The 12,960-nt window shown below is 40.9% G+C and overlaps 1 protein-coding gene across 2 annotated transcripts in view; it reads right to left on the reverse strand.

Annotated features, from left to right (window-relative positions):
• The window catches only part of LOC146863693 (uncharacterized), a 395,333-nt gene that overhangs the window by 59,545 nt on the left and 322,828 nt on the right, over positions 1 to 12,960 (reverse strand). The gene's annotated exons all lie outside the window — the stretch shown is intronic.

Below are 12,960 nucleotides of genomic sequence, written 5' to 3' on the forward strand. Positions count from 1 at the left end.
TAGGGGTTACTCTGTAATCTTGGTTTTGCTTGACTTGTCGGCAGCGTTCGACACCGTGTCACATAGCATTCTTGTTGACCGGTTGTCGAACATGGGAGTGAAGAACAAAGCCCTTGCCTGGCTGAGAAGCTTTCTTACTGGCCGTACCCAGACTGTCACCATGGGTACTTACCGTTTCAGGGAAGTAGAAATTACGAAAGGGGTGCCACAGGGCTCCTGTCTGAGCCCTACACTTTTTAACATCTATGTGGCACCCCTGGCAAGAGTGATGCGCGAATTTGGTTTTATTCCAGTGTCTTATGCTGACGACACACAGCTCCTCTTCCCTTTCAAAACCCTCACGACGGAAATTAAGAACTCTTTCTCGGCAGGCATGAAGGCTGTAGGGCAATGGATGTCATCTAATTACCTACAATGCAATGTCAGCAAAACAGAAGATTATGTTGTTTGGAGGGGCCAAGATACTGTGGTCCCCCGATTGGTGGCCCCCCGATCTGGGTATGGTTCCTGAACCGAAGCAGGTTGTTAAAAATCTGGGGATACGCCTTGACCAGGATTTAGTGTTAAGGCAGCATACCAATTATATTACAGGTGTATGCTTCCACACTATTGGCCTGTTGCGTAAGATTCTTCCTTTGTTGCCGGATGCCTCCAGAAGGACCCTGGTGCAGGCTCTTGTTCTAAGTCGGCTGGATTACTGTAATGGCCTGCTCCTCGCAGCAAATGAGGGAGTGTTGGCCAAGTTACAGGTGATCCAGAATACAGCAGCTCGACTGGTCCTTAATGCCCCTCCGAGAACAGCTTCTAAACCTCTTTTGAAAAAACTGCATTGGCTGTCAATCCGGCAACGGACTAAGTTTAAAATCTGTTGCCTGATTCACAAAAGTATAAATGGCCAAGGTCCCCTGTACTTGGAAAACAAATTCATTCCCTATATGCCTACCAGGTCCTTGAGATCCAGCAATGGTTTTCTGCTGGTAGTGCCCCGTGCCAAAAAAGCTAGACATGGGGGTAAAGCATTGTCAGTCGTGGGACCTACACTGTGGAACAGTCTACCTCTAACTTTAAGACTATGTCCCGAACACTTGCAATTCAGGAAACAGCTTAAAACTTTGTTGTTTAAAAGTGACATCTAAGACGGCTCTCCCTGTCTGTTAATGATCAGCTGAAACCCGTTCCAGAGCGCAGAGATACTCCATTGGAGTCGATTCTAGCGCTATATAAACCCGCAAATAAATAAAGTGCAATACATACACATTGTGCAGTTCTAATGCACTTGTCATATTATTTTGACCATAACATATTGATTACAATTAACATGTATAGAAAGGCAAAGACAAAAAACCTATCCCCATACTAATACCACACTCACACCCTAGCCTTTCATACTATTTAATACTAATATGCACTTCTCACATTCATACAACACTCAGCCTACAACAGCATACACTGATGGGATCACAGAGATGACATTTCAACTATCCGTGGTTGTGTTGTCAACTGGGTTATCACTCAGCTCAGTCGACGTACTTTTCAGTGGAAATTATGACTTGTATCCACCTTCTTCAGGACCACTCATAGTTAATAGTGGAAAGGCGAGTGGTAGGGGATCATAAGACTCTACAGTTCTGAACACATTTTCTCTTTTGGAAAGGAAGGCTTTAAAGTAGACTTTAAAATGGTGTTCAAATGGCTATTATGTCTGTAAGTAAATGTTCGTGGAGACCATATGGCGCTCACAAATTTGGCTTCCATTCAAATGACTGGATACTTTGGCAGCTCTATGAGTCGTTCATAGGATCGGTTTGTTTATTCATTTGTGAGTCTGTGGTCGATGATCCTAATGTGTCCTAAATGTACATTCCTTGTGATGGTGCATAGTAATATCGCAGAAATTCTGAGATTAAATTCCCTGCCGGTTAACACCACAGGTACAGCACGCCATCTTCCACATTGTTCAAGACATAATAGTCATTTGGACACTATTTTAAGGTCTACTTTAACGTCCAGAAGAAGGTGGATACAAGTCATAATTTGCACTGAAACGCACATTAACTGAAGTATAGATTTAGCTATCATGTCTAAGTATAATACACCTTTGGTGTTTGCTAATAGTCTAGTTTTATGTTGTAGATATTCCTACATCATTTTAGTTTGTTTGCTTAGTTTAAGGCCGATTTTTGTTAGGGATTGCTTTAGTCTGAGCTCTTGATAGCTTTGTTCTTTTTTAATAGCTTCTATACGTTTATGTAGTGTTGGTTGTCCTCTTCCAATTGTGGCTTGGAAGGCATTGTGCCATTCTTCCCCTGCATTGTTCGTTTTTGCTTTTTGAGCTAGAGTGCTGTCATATACGTTCCACAAGAGTATTTGGAATTTGTGTTTCCTACGGTGCCCTGACCTACGTTACCATCCCACCCAAGTATCTTCGAAGTAATCTAGGAAGGGAGTTAGTTTAGTTTCATTTTCCTGATTGAAAGGGCTTTCAAGACGTACGTTTAAATGGTTTGCTACTTCAGTTGTTGGTATTTAGGCCAAGGCTATTAATATTTTTATTTGGTAGGCAAAGTTGCTATAGGTGGCGTAATCTATACTTAAAGTAGATTTTTGTAGTTGCCTCCAGATACTCTGATCAAAGTGGTGGTAGCATCCTTCTATTGCAGTGTGTGGGTATAATTTTTAAATTGATTGAATCATTGATTGTTCAAAATCATTGATGATTTTTTGTGGAAAGTAGTTGTCGATGTATTGTTTTAATACTGTTAGGAACTCTATGTATGTGGTGTTCTGTTTATTAGGGAGTAGTGCGTATATGAAGGGTATTTTAGTACCTTCATATTCGCCGTGGATTGTGTATAATTGATAAAAAGTCTTGGGGCAAACTTTGAATGTGCCATCCATTATCAACGTTTCACAGTTTTGAAGTTTTTGTAAGCTGTTATTGTTGGCACAATGAGAATTCATTTTTCATTACTTTTGTTATCATGGAGAAGGAATTTTTAATCTTTGTGAGTGATGGTATAATCAGGTAATATTTGTATTTCAGCAAAGGTTTGAGGGGTGGGTGGTGTTTGAGATGTAGCTCTTTTAGTTCGGGAAATTAATCTCTTCAGAGTGGGGATAGACGGTAGTTGTCCCGTAACATCCTCAAATGTTACTTGCTTCTCAATTTCAGTTACATTGGGGGGATGGTTCTATTCTTTGATATTTACTGCATTGGTTTCTGTCATAGTGGCTCTACCATAACAAGAGTTAGAGTAATATTTACTGCATTTCCAATTTGTTTTGTTTCCACTCATATTCTCTTGGGTATAAGTGTATCCAATGCAGCAGAGAAGAAGTTTCCCCTTTTGTGAAGTAATGGATTTTGCTCCCTCTGCCATTTTCTGGTTAATCTGTGAATATGTGTATATATATTTATTAATTATATGATTTTGAACTAAAAACATTTTGTATAATTAATATGTTTGAGAAACACTTACATGTGTTTTGATTTTATTTTCTTAATGGATTTTCTTTTGATTGTTGATGTTTGTGAAAGCAAAATGTTATTTTTATTAAAGTGTTACACTTTATTGTGTAATTTTATTTATTTAGCTTATGTGTTTATTTAGTGGAGAAAAACAACAAATACTTACTATATTTTGTTGATGATGTTTTTTTGATGATTTTGTTGTAGGTTGTAATTTGTAGAAGCTGGCAAGAGAAAAATATTTGTCAGTTATATTTGCTTTTTTTTTTTTTTTTAATTTTGTTAATTAGTTTGTTGTATTAGTTGGTTAATTTATATACTCACTTAATTTGATATTTTTCTGTAATGTTGCTTTTCAATCTGTTTTCAAAGTTAATTCTTTCTTTGTTGCTTTAAGGTGGACTTTTATTGAAGTGCAATCTGTGAAATATAAAAAAGAAGGTTATAGTAGTTTATTTGTTTGTTATGCTTTTTTAGACTATTTTATTGAAGAAAAAACAATACTTACTAAATGCAGTTGGTGAAGTTTCTTTCATTGATGTTGTTTTTTTGTTGAATTTTGTAGAAGCTGTTAAGAGAAAAGCATTTATTATTAATAATTTGTTATTTTCTTAAATTAATCGTTTTTTAATATTTAGATCTAATTGTTGTTTATTTAAAAAACTTAGTTTGCATTATAATTTTCTATTTTCTTTATTTTGTATTTCCTTTCAAACGTAATGTATGTTTTGGGGCTTTTGGGAGCAGTTGTTGTGAATTATATTCTGTAAAAAAATTAACATTACGTTGTAATTTTAGTTAATTTGAATATTTATATCATTAAGTGTGTATTAACGAGAAGAGAACCCTTTGGGAAACTGCGTTCTTTCCTTCATCGCAGCAATAGCCGCCAGAATGTCATCATCAATTTTAATCAGAGATCCAGTAACCGCTGCTACTGAGCATGTGGCTACTGCAGATTTGGCTGCCTCATCAGCCAACGAATTACCAACAGCGTGTGCTCTCACATGCTAATGGTCCAACGTATGTATAACATTTGTGAGCAGCAAACATTCCTTAAGAGCGGCCACTCACACCCAAAGTGTTCTATGCATTTATTGCACTACCTTTAGAATCACGAAAATCATTTTGTCTCCCGAAGAACAAGTTGTCATTGAAGGATTCTGCACAGTAATATAAATCGCAAACTACAAGTGTAGGAACTTCAGGATCAGCAAATTCAAGAGCCAAAACCAAAGCACGTAACTCGGCTGATTATTTATATCATTAAGTGTGTATTTTTATTTATTTATAATTACATAAATACACTTACTCTTTTTTAGTTGAGGTGTTTTTGTAGATGTCTTGGTTTTGTCAATTTTTGTAGAAGCTGTTAAAAATAAAAGAACATTTGTTAGCTATGTTTTGCTATTTTATTCAGGTTAGTAATTTTAAATAATTTACGTTGGTTGTTGGTTAATTCATATACTTAGTTTGAGTTATATTTTATTGTTGTTGTGTACGTAAATCTTTGTGTTGAATTTTCTAGATGAAATTTTAGTGCTTTTGAATCTGTTAGATATGAAGAAAATTATGTTCTAATATTTTCTTTAATTTATTTAATTACAAAGGTTTGTGCTTACCTTTATTGTGGGATGTTTGGAATAGTTTTAGGTGTCATTGTTTTTAGTTTTGTATTCTCTCTCAAAGGTTTTCCTCCATGGTCGTAAGTTGTACGGTAAATTTTATTTTAATCATTTGATTTTATTTTAGTGTTCGTTTAATTAGTTAGAGTTTTCTATTGGTTTGTGTTTGTGTATTTACATTTATTGGTTGAGATAGCTTTTTTGAATTTTTAAGCTGTTACCTTGTAATTTATTTAATTTTATTGTTTCTTTTTATTTTTTTATTGTTGTAATTTAATTTTGTATGTAGATACATGTGTTATTTTTTATATATTATAAAAAATTGTGTTTGTTTATTTTCGTTACTTGGTATTTATTTTTAATATTATATTGTTTGTTAATTTTTTATGTTTTAATGTTATTTTCGATATAGTTTATATGTGTTTTATCGATGTTTGTGTTGTCGATAGTGTTTGTATCGATGTTTTTGATGTGTTTCAGTGTATTTTAATGTTATCGATATTTTTGTGTTCTGTATTTTTGTCGTCAATATTTTTGTCATCGAGATTTATTTATACAAAGTTTTTTTAACGATATTAGTGTAATTTCTAATTTGTGTATTGTGTTTTGATATTTTTGTTTACGATTTTGTTGACTCGATAATTTTGTGGTTCGATGTTATGAGAGTCGATGTTGTATCAGTGATCTGAAACAATGGGGGTTGTTCTTTATTAGATGATAGATGAACTGTACTTTCAGGAATATCAATTATAACTTCAACCGGTGGGGAAGCATACTCGTTTACGACAAGTGTAGAAGTAGAAGGCAAAACAGGCAATAAATCAATTGAAGACTCCATATCCCCTCCAGCTACTGGGGAGAATTCGGGGAAACAGATGTTATTGGATGAAGTGAAACATCCCAACGCAGAATGCTTGTAGGCAAACTATTGAATTTCGGCCATATGGTGTAACTTGACATGTTCAATAGAAATTAATCAGTTCTCCTTACGACTAGGTAGCAGAGATAAAATGACAGTATAGGTGCCTTTCAAACCAAGGACTGTGACTGGTGTACGGTATGAAGGACCAAACTCTTTCTTGTTCTCCACTTTCTCTCGGACTAGATCTCCAACTTCAGGAAGCCAGCCAGTAACCTTAATCAGCAACGCTGCATCCGTGGATGAGGGCAAATTATCTTTCGCCAATGTGTCACGAGTCTTTTGTAGCTCCTGTAACATAGCACAATGGTTATCTACGTCAAATGTTGCAGCAGCTGCCACAACATCTAGACCATCAAGATCTGGCACAAACATTTTAAGCCCAAGGAGCATTTCGTATGGTGTCCGCCCACCGAGAGATCTCCTAGGGACATTATTAAGTGCACATTGGACTCTATAAAGATACCAGTACCTAAAACCATAGCTGTCAAAGATTGCTTTAAGTCACGGTTCATCCACTCCACAACAGGATTACCATCAGGCCGATATGGAGATGAGAATTGCACCACACTCCCAAAGACTTAATCGCATCCCTGTAAGCCTTAGAGGCAAAAGCCGGACCTTGGTCTCAATGGAAAGTGCCACAGGCAAATGTCCCGATAAAGACATGCAAATCTTTTAAGACAGTTTGAATGTCAGCACTGCATTGCGGCTAAACCCGGAGGAATCTAGTCCATGAATCCACTGCAACCAAGATATATTTAAAGCATAGTCAGATGTTAAGGGACGGCAGTGATCAAGATAAATGCAACCAAATGGTTGATTTGAAATGTAAAGTTGAGTACGAGGTGGGCGTGAAACAGGAGAAGGTTTAATCTGTTGACAAATATCACAGGAAAGAACATATTTACGCATTTGTTGGTATAAGCCACGCCACCCAAAAAGTTGCGGTAAAAGCGAAATAGTCGCTGTCCCGCTGGCACGGGCAAAAGCCATGCCTTCATGTGCAGCAACGATCAAAGAAAGTCAGCAGTCCTCTTTGGGAATCAGCCAATCCCTAACCAATGGTATTGTTACAAATAGAAATTGATTGGATTTTAAGTGATATGAGTAACGAGAAGAGAACCCTTTGGGAAACTGCGTTCTTTCCTTCATCGCAGCAATAGCCGCCAGAATGTCATCATCAATTTTAATTAGAGATCCAGTAACCGCTGCTACTGAGCATGTGGCTACTGCAGATTTGGCTGCCTCATCAGCCAACGAATTACCAACAGCGTGTGCTCTCACATGCTAATGGTCCAACGTATGTATAACATTTGTGAGCAGCAAACATTCCTTAAGAGCGGCCACTCACACCCAAAGTGTTCTATGCATTTATTGCACTACCTTTAGAATCACGAAAATAATTTTGTCTCCCGAAGAACAAGTTGTCATTGAAGGATTCTGCACAGTGATATAAATCGCAAACTACCAGTGTAGGGACTTCAGGATCAGCAAATTCAAGAGCCAAAACCAAAGCACGTAACTCGGCTAACTGTGCCGTGTAATCCCCAACGGATTGTGTGTGCACCAAGGAAGATTTGAAATCACCATTTATTATCGTGCCTGCCACAATTATGCAGCCTGCAGAATAAGCATGCTAAAAACCAATGGCAGGCTGTGCAGACCCATCAGTGTAAATAATGTATTTATACTGATCAAGAGGGAGCAATGATAAAGGAGGTGGATGAACATGTTCATATTGTAAAAACTCCTGTGTTTGCAAAGAAGGGTCAAAGATAAAATAGACATCAGCCGACGCCAATGAACTAGCCCATTGTATCTACCGTGGACGTAAAGCCTTAGAATTTGGCACACTAGCCTTTGTGACTACTTCTAAAGCAGGTACTGGCGATACCATGAAAATGAGTTTTCCCTGAGCTAGAGAGCATTTGTTTGGAATCACCATCTGTACATCTGTCAAAATTCTTTCTGTAGAAGAAAAATGCAACTCAGCTGGCGTATACAAATGTGATTTGTAAGCAATGGGAACCGTGTCCCCTCCATCGAAAGTCACATAAGTAAATCCTAACGCACCTGGTACAATCTGTATGACCAAATCTGTCGTATTGTCTCTTTTTAACAAGAATTGAGGTGCAAGCAGATCAGACTGCAGAGACCTAAGTACTGTGGTGTGTTCCGGAAGCCAACTGGAAGATGAAAAAGAGGGTTGTATCAACGCAAGGAGTGCTTTGATACGCAGGGCATAATCGGGAATGTAAGTCCTGCCGAAATTTTAAAAAACCAGCAAAGATTGCAATTGAAGGGTAGACGGAGGTTGCAATTGAGCACATTTCTTTAAAAAGTGGGGGGGGCAACCCCCTACCTTTTTATTGAGTTCATAACCAAGGAAAAGGCCAGCCAAAATGCAATATGTGATTTTGCAAAATTTTATTTGTAACACAACTTTGCAAAATATGTGATAATGCGGTCCACGTGCATAAGATGCAGATTCATGTCATCATTCGCCAAGTAAATGTCATCCACGTACGAGAAGGCATCAGGGTCAATCTCATGTAAAATCGACACAATGCGTGCTGCAAACACACCTGGGCTATTCTTATATGCCATAGGCAATCTCGCATATCGTCTCTGATTGCCTAGAGTTCTGAATGCAGTCACGTCACAGCTTTCAGGAGCCAAATTGTGACTAAAAAATCAATTGGAAATATCCAAAGTAGTTTTATATTTCTTTCAAACAATTCTGTTTACTAACGTAGAGCCATGTGTGTTCTGTACCGCAAAGGTACGAACATGACTGTTCAAATGACTGTAGTCCAAAACTATATGATATGAACCATCTGGTTTCAATATCGGAAAAAGAGGATTATTCATTGATGAAACACAAGGTTCAATTACACCCTGATAATCCAATTGAGTCAACATGTCACCCACGGACGCTTTAGCATCACGTTTAATGGGATAATGGGGTTGGGGCTGTGGTGTAGAACGCAAAGGAATTACATGTTCATCCACTCCACAACAGAAATGCCCTAAGGCTGATATTGAGAAGAGAATATCACCTGCACCCCCAAAGACTTCATTGCATCCCGGTGAGCCTTAGAGGCAAAAGCTGGACCTTCGTCTGAATAAAAGGTGCCACAGGCAAATGTCCCAACAAAGACACGCAAATATTTTATGACAGTTCGAGCGCCAGCACTGCGTTGTGGCCGATCCCAAAGGAATCTAGTACATGAATCCAATGCAACCAAGATATTTTTAAAAGCATTGTCAGATGTTAAGAGACCGCACTGATCAAGATAAATACAACCAAATGCTTGATTTGATATGTAAAGTTGAGTATGAGTTATTCAGGAAAGGCCAGCCACACCTCAACCCTCGTGGCTGTCTACAGTGAATGCACATCCCCAGCCCCTTTCATTCCAAAACAAGACAATACACAAACAGGCAGAGGGGCCCAATGCATAACACAGAAGGCATGTTGGTCTCTGTCCTGGACAATCTGAGGATGGCAGTCAACAATGGTAAGCTTGTTGCTCTGATATTACTAGACTTGTCAGCAGCATTTGATACGGTATATATTTATTTCAAGACTATCTGAAATCAGTGTAAAGTGTAAAGGTCTAAGAGGGTGTGCATCTCATTTGAGTGGTAGAACTCAGGCAGTTTGTCTTTCACCATATAATTCGAAACCCAGAGGTGTAAAAGAGGGGGTGCCCCAGTGGTCTGCCTTGAGCCCCACTCTACTTAATATCTACATGAGGCTGTTGGCTGAGTTGCTTTGCCACCGGGTTGTAGTTTTTATGCGCTATACAGATGACACCCAGCTTATAATATCGGTGGATCCAAAAACGTCTGCGCTATACGATGGTTTCCATCAATGTATGCATGAAATTACCGAATGGTTGACTTCAATTTCCCTAGAGTTCACCCAGGGTAAGATAGAGGTACTTTGCTGTGCTGCAAATAAGATTCCACAAGCACTGTAGGCTGACTTCTAGGCCTCCTGAGATTAATTGTCTACAGGTGGCCTCTCTGGTGGTAAGGAACTTTGACAACGTTTTTTATATTGACCTATCTTTGACCACTCATGTATATCAGCTGTTGTCTATCTAATTGCTTACAGTTTTAAAGAAGTTTTTACTCCTTCTTCTGGTAGAACATAGATTTTTGATTGTACAAACTACTATTCTGAGTCGGTTAGACTATGCTAATTTACTGCTTCTGGGTGCTTCAGATATGTTGGTCAAACATCTGTCTTGTGTACAAAATGCAGCGGCTCACTTAGCCCTGTCTCTTACACAAACTTCATCAACCTCTTTGTTGCAAAAGAAGTTGCACTGGCTATCATTAGGTAAGAGGATTATTTTTAAATCCCTCTTTATCATCTACAGAGCTTTTCATATGACAGGCCCTGTCTATTCATTGAGTACTTTTAAGAGATATTGCCCTGGCCACCAGTTGCAATCAGCAGAAGCCACAGTATAAATGCAGACTTTCTCAGGCAAGCAGTATAGCATTCTCGGTTCAAACTGTGTGTCGATGAAACAGTGTGCCTTTTGGACTTGGCCCTTTTTGCAGGGTCATCCCTAAACGTTTTGCTTTCCTCCTAGCCTATTTGCCAACATGGTGTTGGTGGTTTTAGGACTCTGGGCACTTTAGCACTGGTTAGCAGTGCAGAGTGCGTGCGCTCTCTGCCCTCCATAGGTTAACATTGGGAACTCCCCCCTTATGGAATAACTTCTAAATAAAACAAAATAAGTATGGCATGTTTGGTATGTTTGGTATGTGTGGAATGGAAATGATAAATGCTGTGCAATGGTGTGCGCAGATTTATTTTTACTATTTTAGGAATGTTACTTTTAGAAGTTGGCATTTCTGTGTGCTGTGTGCCTGCCTGCATGTCTGTTTCTAGATGTGACCGGGGCTGGTGAGAAGTGGGTGGCTCCAGGCAGGCAGGGTCAGGCTGAGTGGGAGGTCTGCAACTGGAGTAGTGGGCAGAGAAATCCCCAGTACCTGCCCTGTATAAGACTAGCTCCACCCCCTACTAACACCCCTCCTAGTGCCAGTTGGGACTGGAACTTCCAAGACCCTACCAGAAACCCCTACCCCTGGACCCTTCCAGAAGCTTCTACCTCCTTCCAGATGCAGGGAAGGTTGGTGTATGAATAGAGGAGCTGTGAGCCCATGTAGTTGTTGTGCTTACTGGACGTGGAGGGGACACTCTGCCAGGAGGAACCGCCGTGGGACCCTGCGTGCTGGCACATGTGCTCAACTCTGCCCCTCTACCCTCTACTGGACTAAGGAGAAACGCTGCAGGAGTAAAGGCTGCTGTATTGGAAGGATTGCCTCTTCGCTGTGTCTGACTGTTCCCAGGAACTATTTCTCTGCCTAGTGTGCTGTCCCCCGGTCTGCTGACCTTGCCCAGCCTTGCCTCCACATCCTGGAGATTTACCAGTCTTCTAGCACCTTGTGGGTGCTATATCTTAATTTCCCCCAGAGGAGCGCTGGAGCTCCGCAGGGCTGAGCTGCACATGGTTTCTGAGGGAATTACCAGTGTGGGGATTCCCCTTCCTTGCTGATTCCTTGCTGGCGCCCACCCCACTCCTTTGGATATCAATTGCGGGTGCCCACCCCGCTGGTGCTTTATTTTAAATTCTGGCGGGTGCCCACCCCGCATTTGAACCACATTATTGGCTGTTTTCAGCAGGAGCCTTTATGCTTATTCAAACAAGCGGGTGCAGTTGGCGGCCTCTCGAGGGTGCTCACCCTGCATTTGTGACACCCCTGAAGTAATTTATTTTAGGCGGGAGTCCACCCCGCACTTCTAATTGCCCCCAAAGGAATCACTGCCGCGGCCGAGCCACAGAGAGAAGAGAACCGGAAGTCAGGCAGGCTGTGGGCGGAGCCTGCCCCAGAACCAGGGAACTGCCGAGTCCCAAGCGGGGCTCCCGTGAGCTGGTGGGAGCCCCGTGCCTGACACCCAGGAAGCCGTCCAGAGCCTGGCAGGCTCTGCATCAAAGTCCCGGGTCCAAGGATGGGGCCCGGGTGAAGCCAAGTGAGTGGTGGCCGGTGAGGTAGCGGGGCTCCCATGCACTGGAGAGCCCCGCGACATCGACAAAAGCAGGAGGAAGCCAGCCTGCAAACCAGAGCCTCCCCGAGGAGAAGAGCGGAGTCCGGAGGTGAGAAGAATCCCGGTGAGTGTGGGGCTCGGGGGAGCATCGCGGGTGCCGGGAGGGGCACCAGGAGGGTCCGCGTTGATGCTCTGCACAGCTGCCCCGCCTGACAGTGGGCAGCTGCACCAAGGGGCCATTGCTGTATTTCCCGAGTCCCAGAGGAGGGGACTCCAGGTGGGCGAGTGTTTTCCTGGGCTGCACAGCGGCGCCACAGTTGCAGGCCACTGCAACGTTCGGGCATATTTTTAAGTTCAGAGTCCCAGAGAGGGACTCCAATGGGCCAGACTCTTTTGGGGACACACAGCGGCACCGCAGTTGCGCACCGCTGCAACGTTTCTTATTTTAGGCACCATTAATTTATTTCTTTTAAATCCCAGAGTGGGGCTCAACCCGGTCACAGCTGCACAGCAGGAGCGGGAAGCTGCAACGTTGTAGGCACTTGTTTCTGACCTACTGACTATGTTTTATGCCCACTGCTAAGATGACTTGTTAATGCATTTCTGCCTCATGTTGATGCGTAACGCATATGACTATGTCTGATCCAGGTTGTGATTTATGTTCATGGTTTTTGCCCCACCCAAATATGAGAATACATAATGTTTTTATGTCTAATGAGATGCCTCATGTAATTATGCCCAATGCTAAGATGGTTATGCCTAATGCTATGCATAATATGGTTTATGCCTATTGGGGGTATGCCTAATGCTAACATTATTTATGCCTAATGGGGTTTACACTGATTGCAATGTTCCTACTTTCATTATTTTACCA

The sequence above is a fragment of the Triturus cristatus genome, chromosome 2_1 (genome assembly GCF_964204655.1).
Source record: "Triturus cristatus chromosome 2_1, aTriCri1.1, whole genome shotgun sequence".
NCBI lineage: Eukaryota > Metazoa > Chordata > Amphibia > Caudata > Salamandridae > Triturus > Triturus cristatus.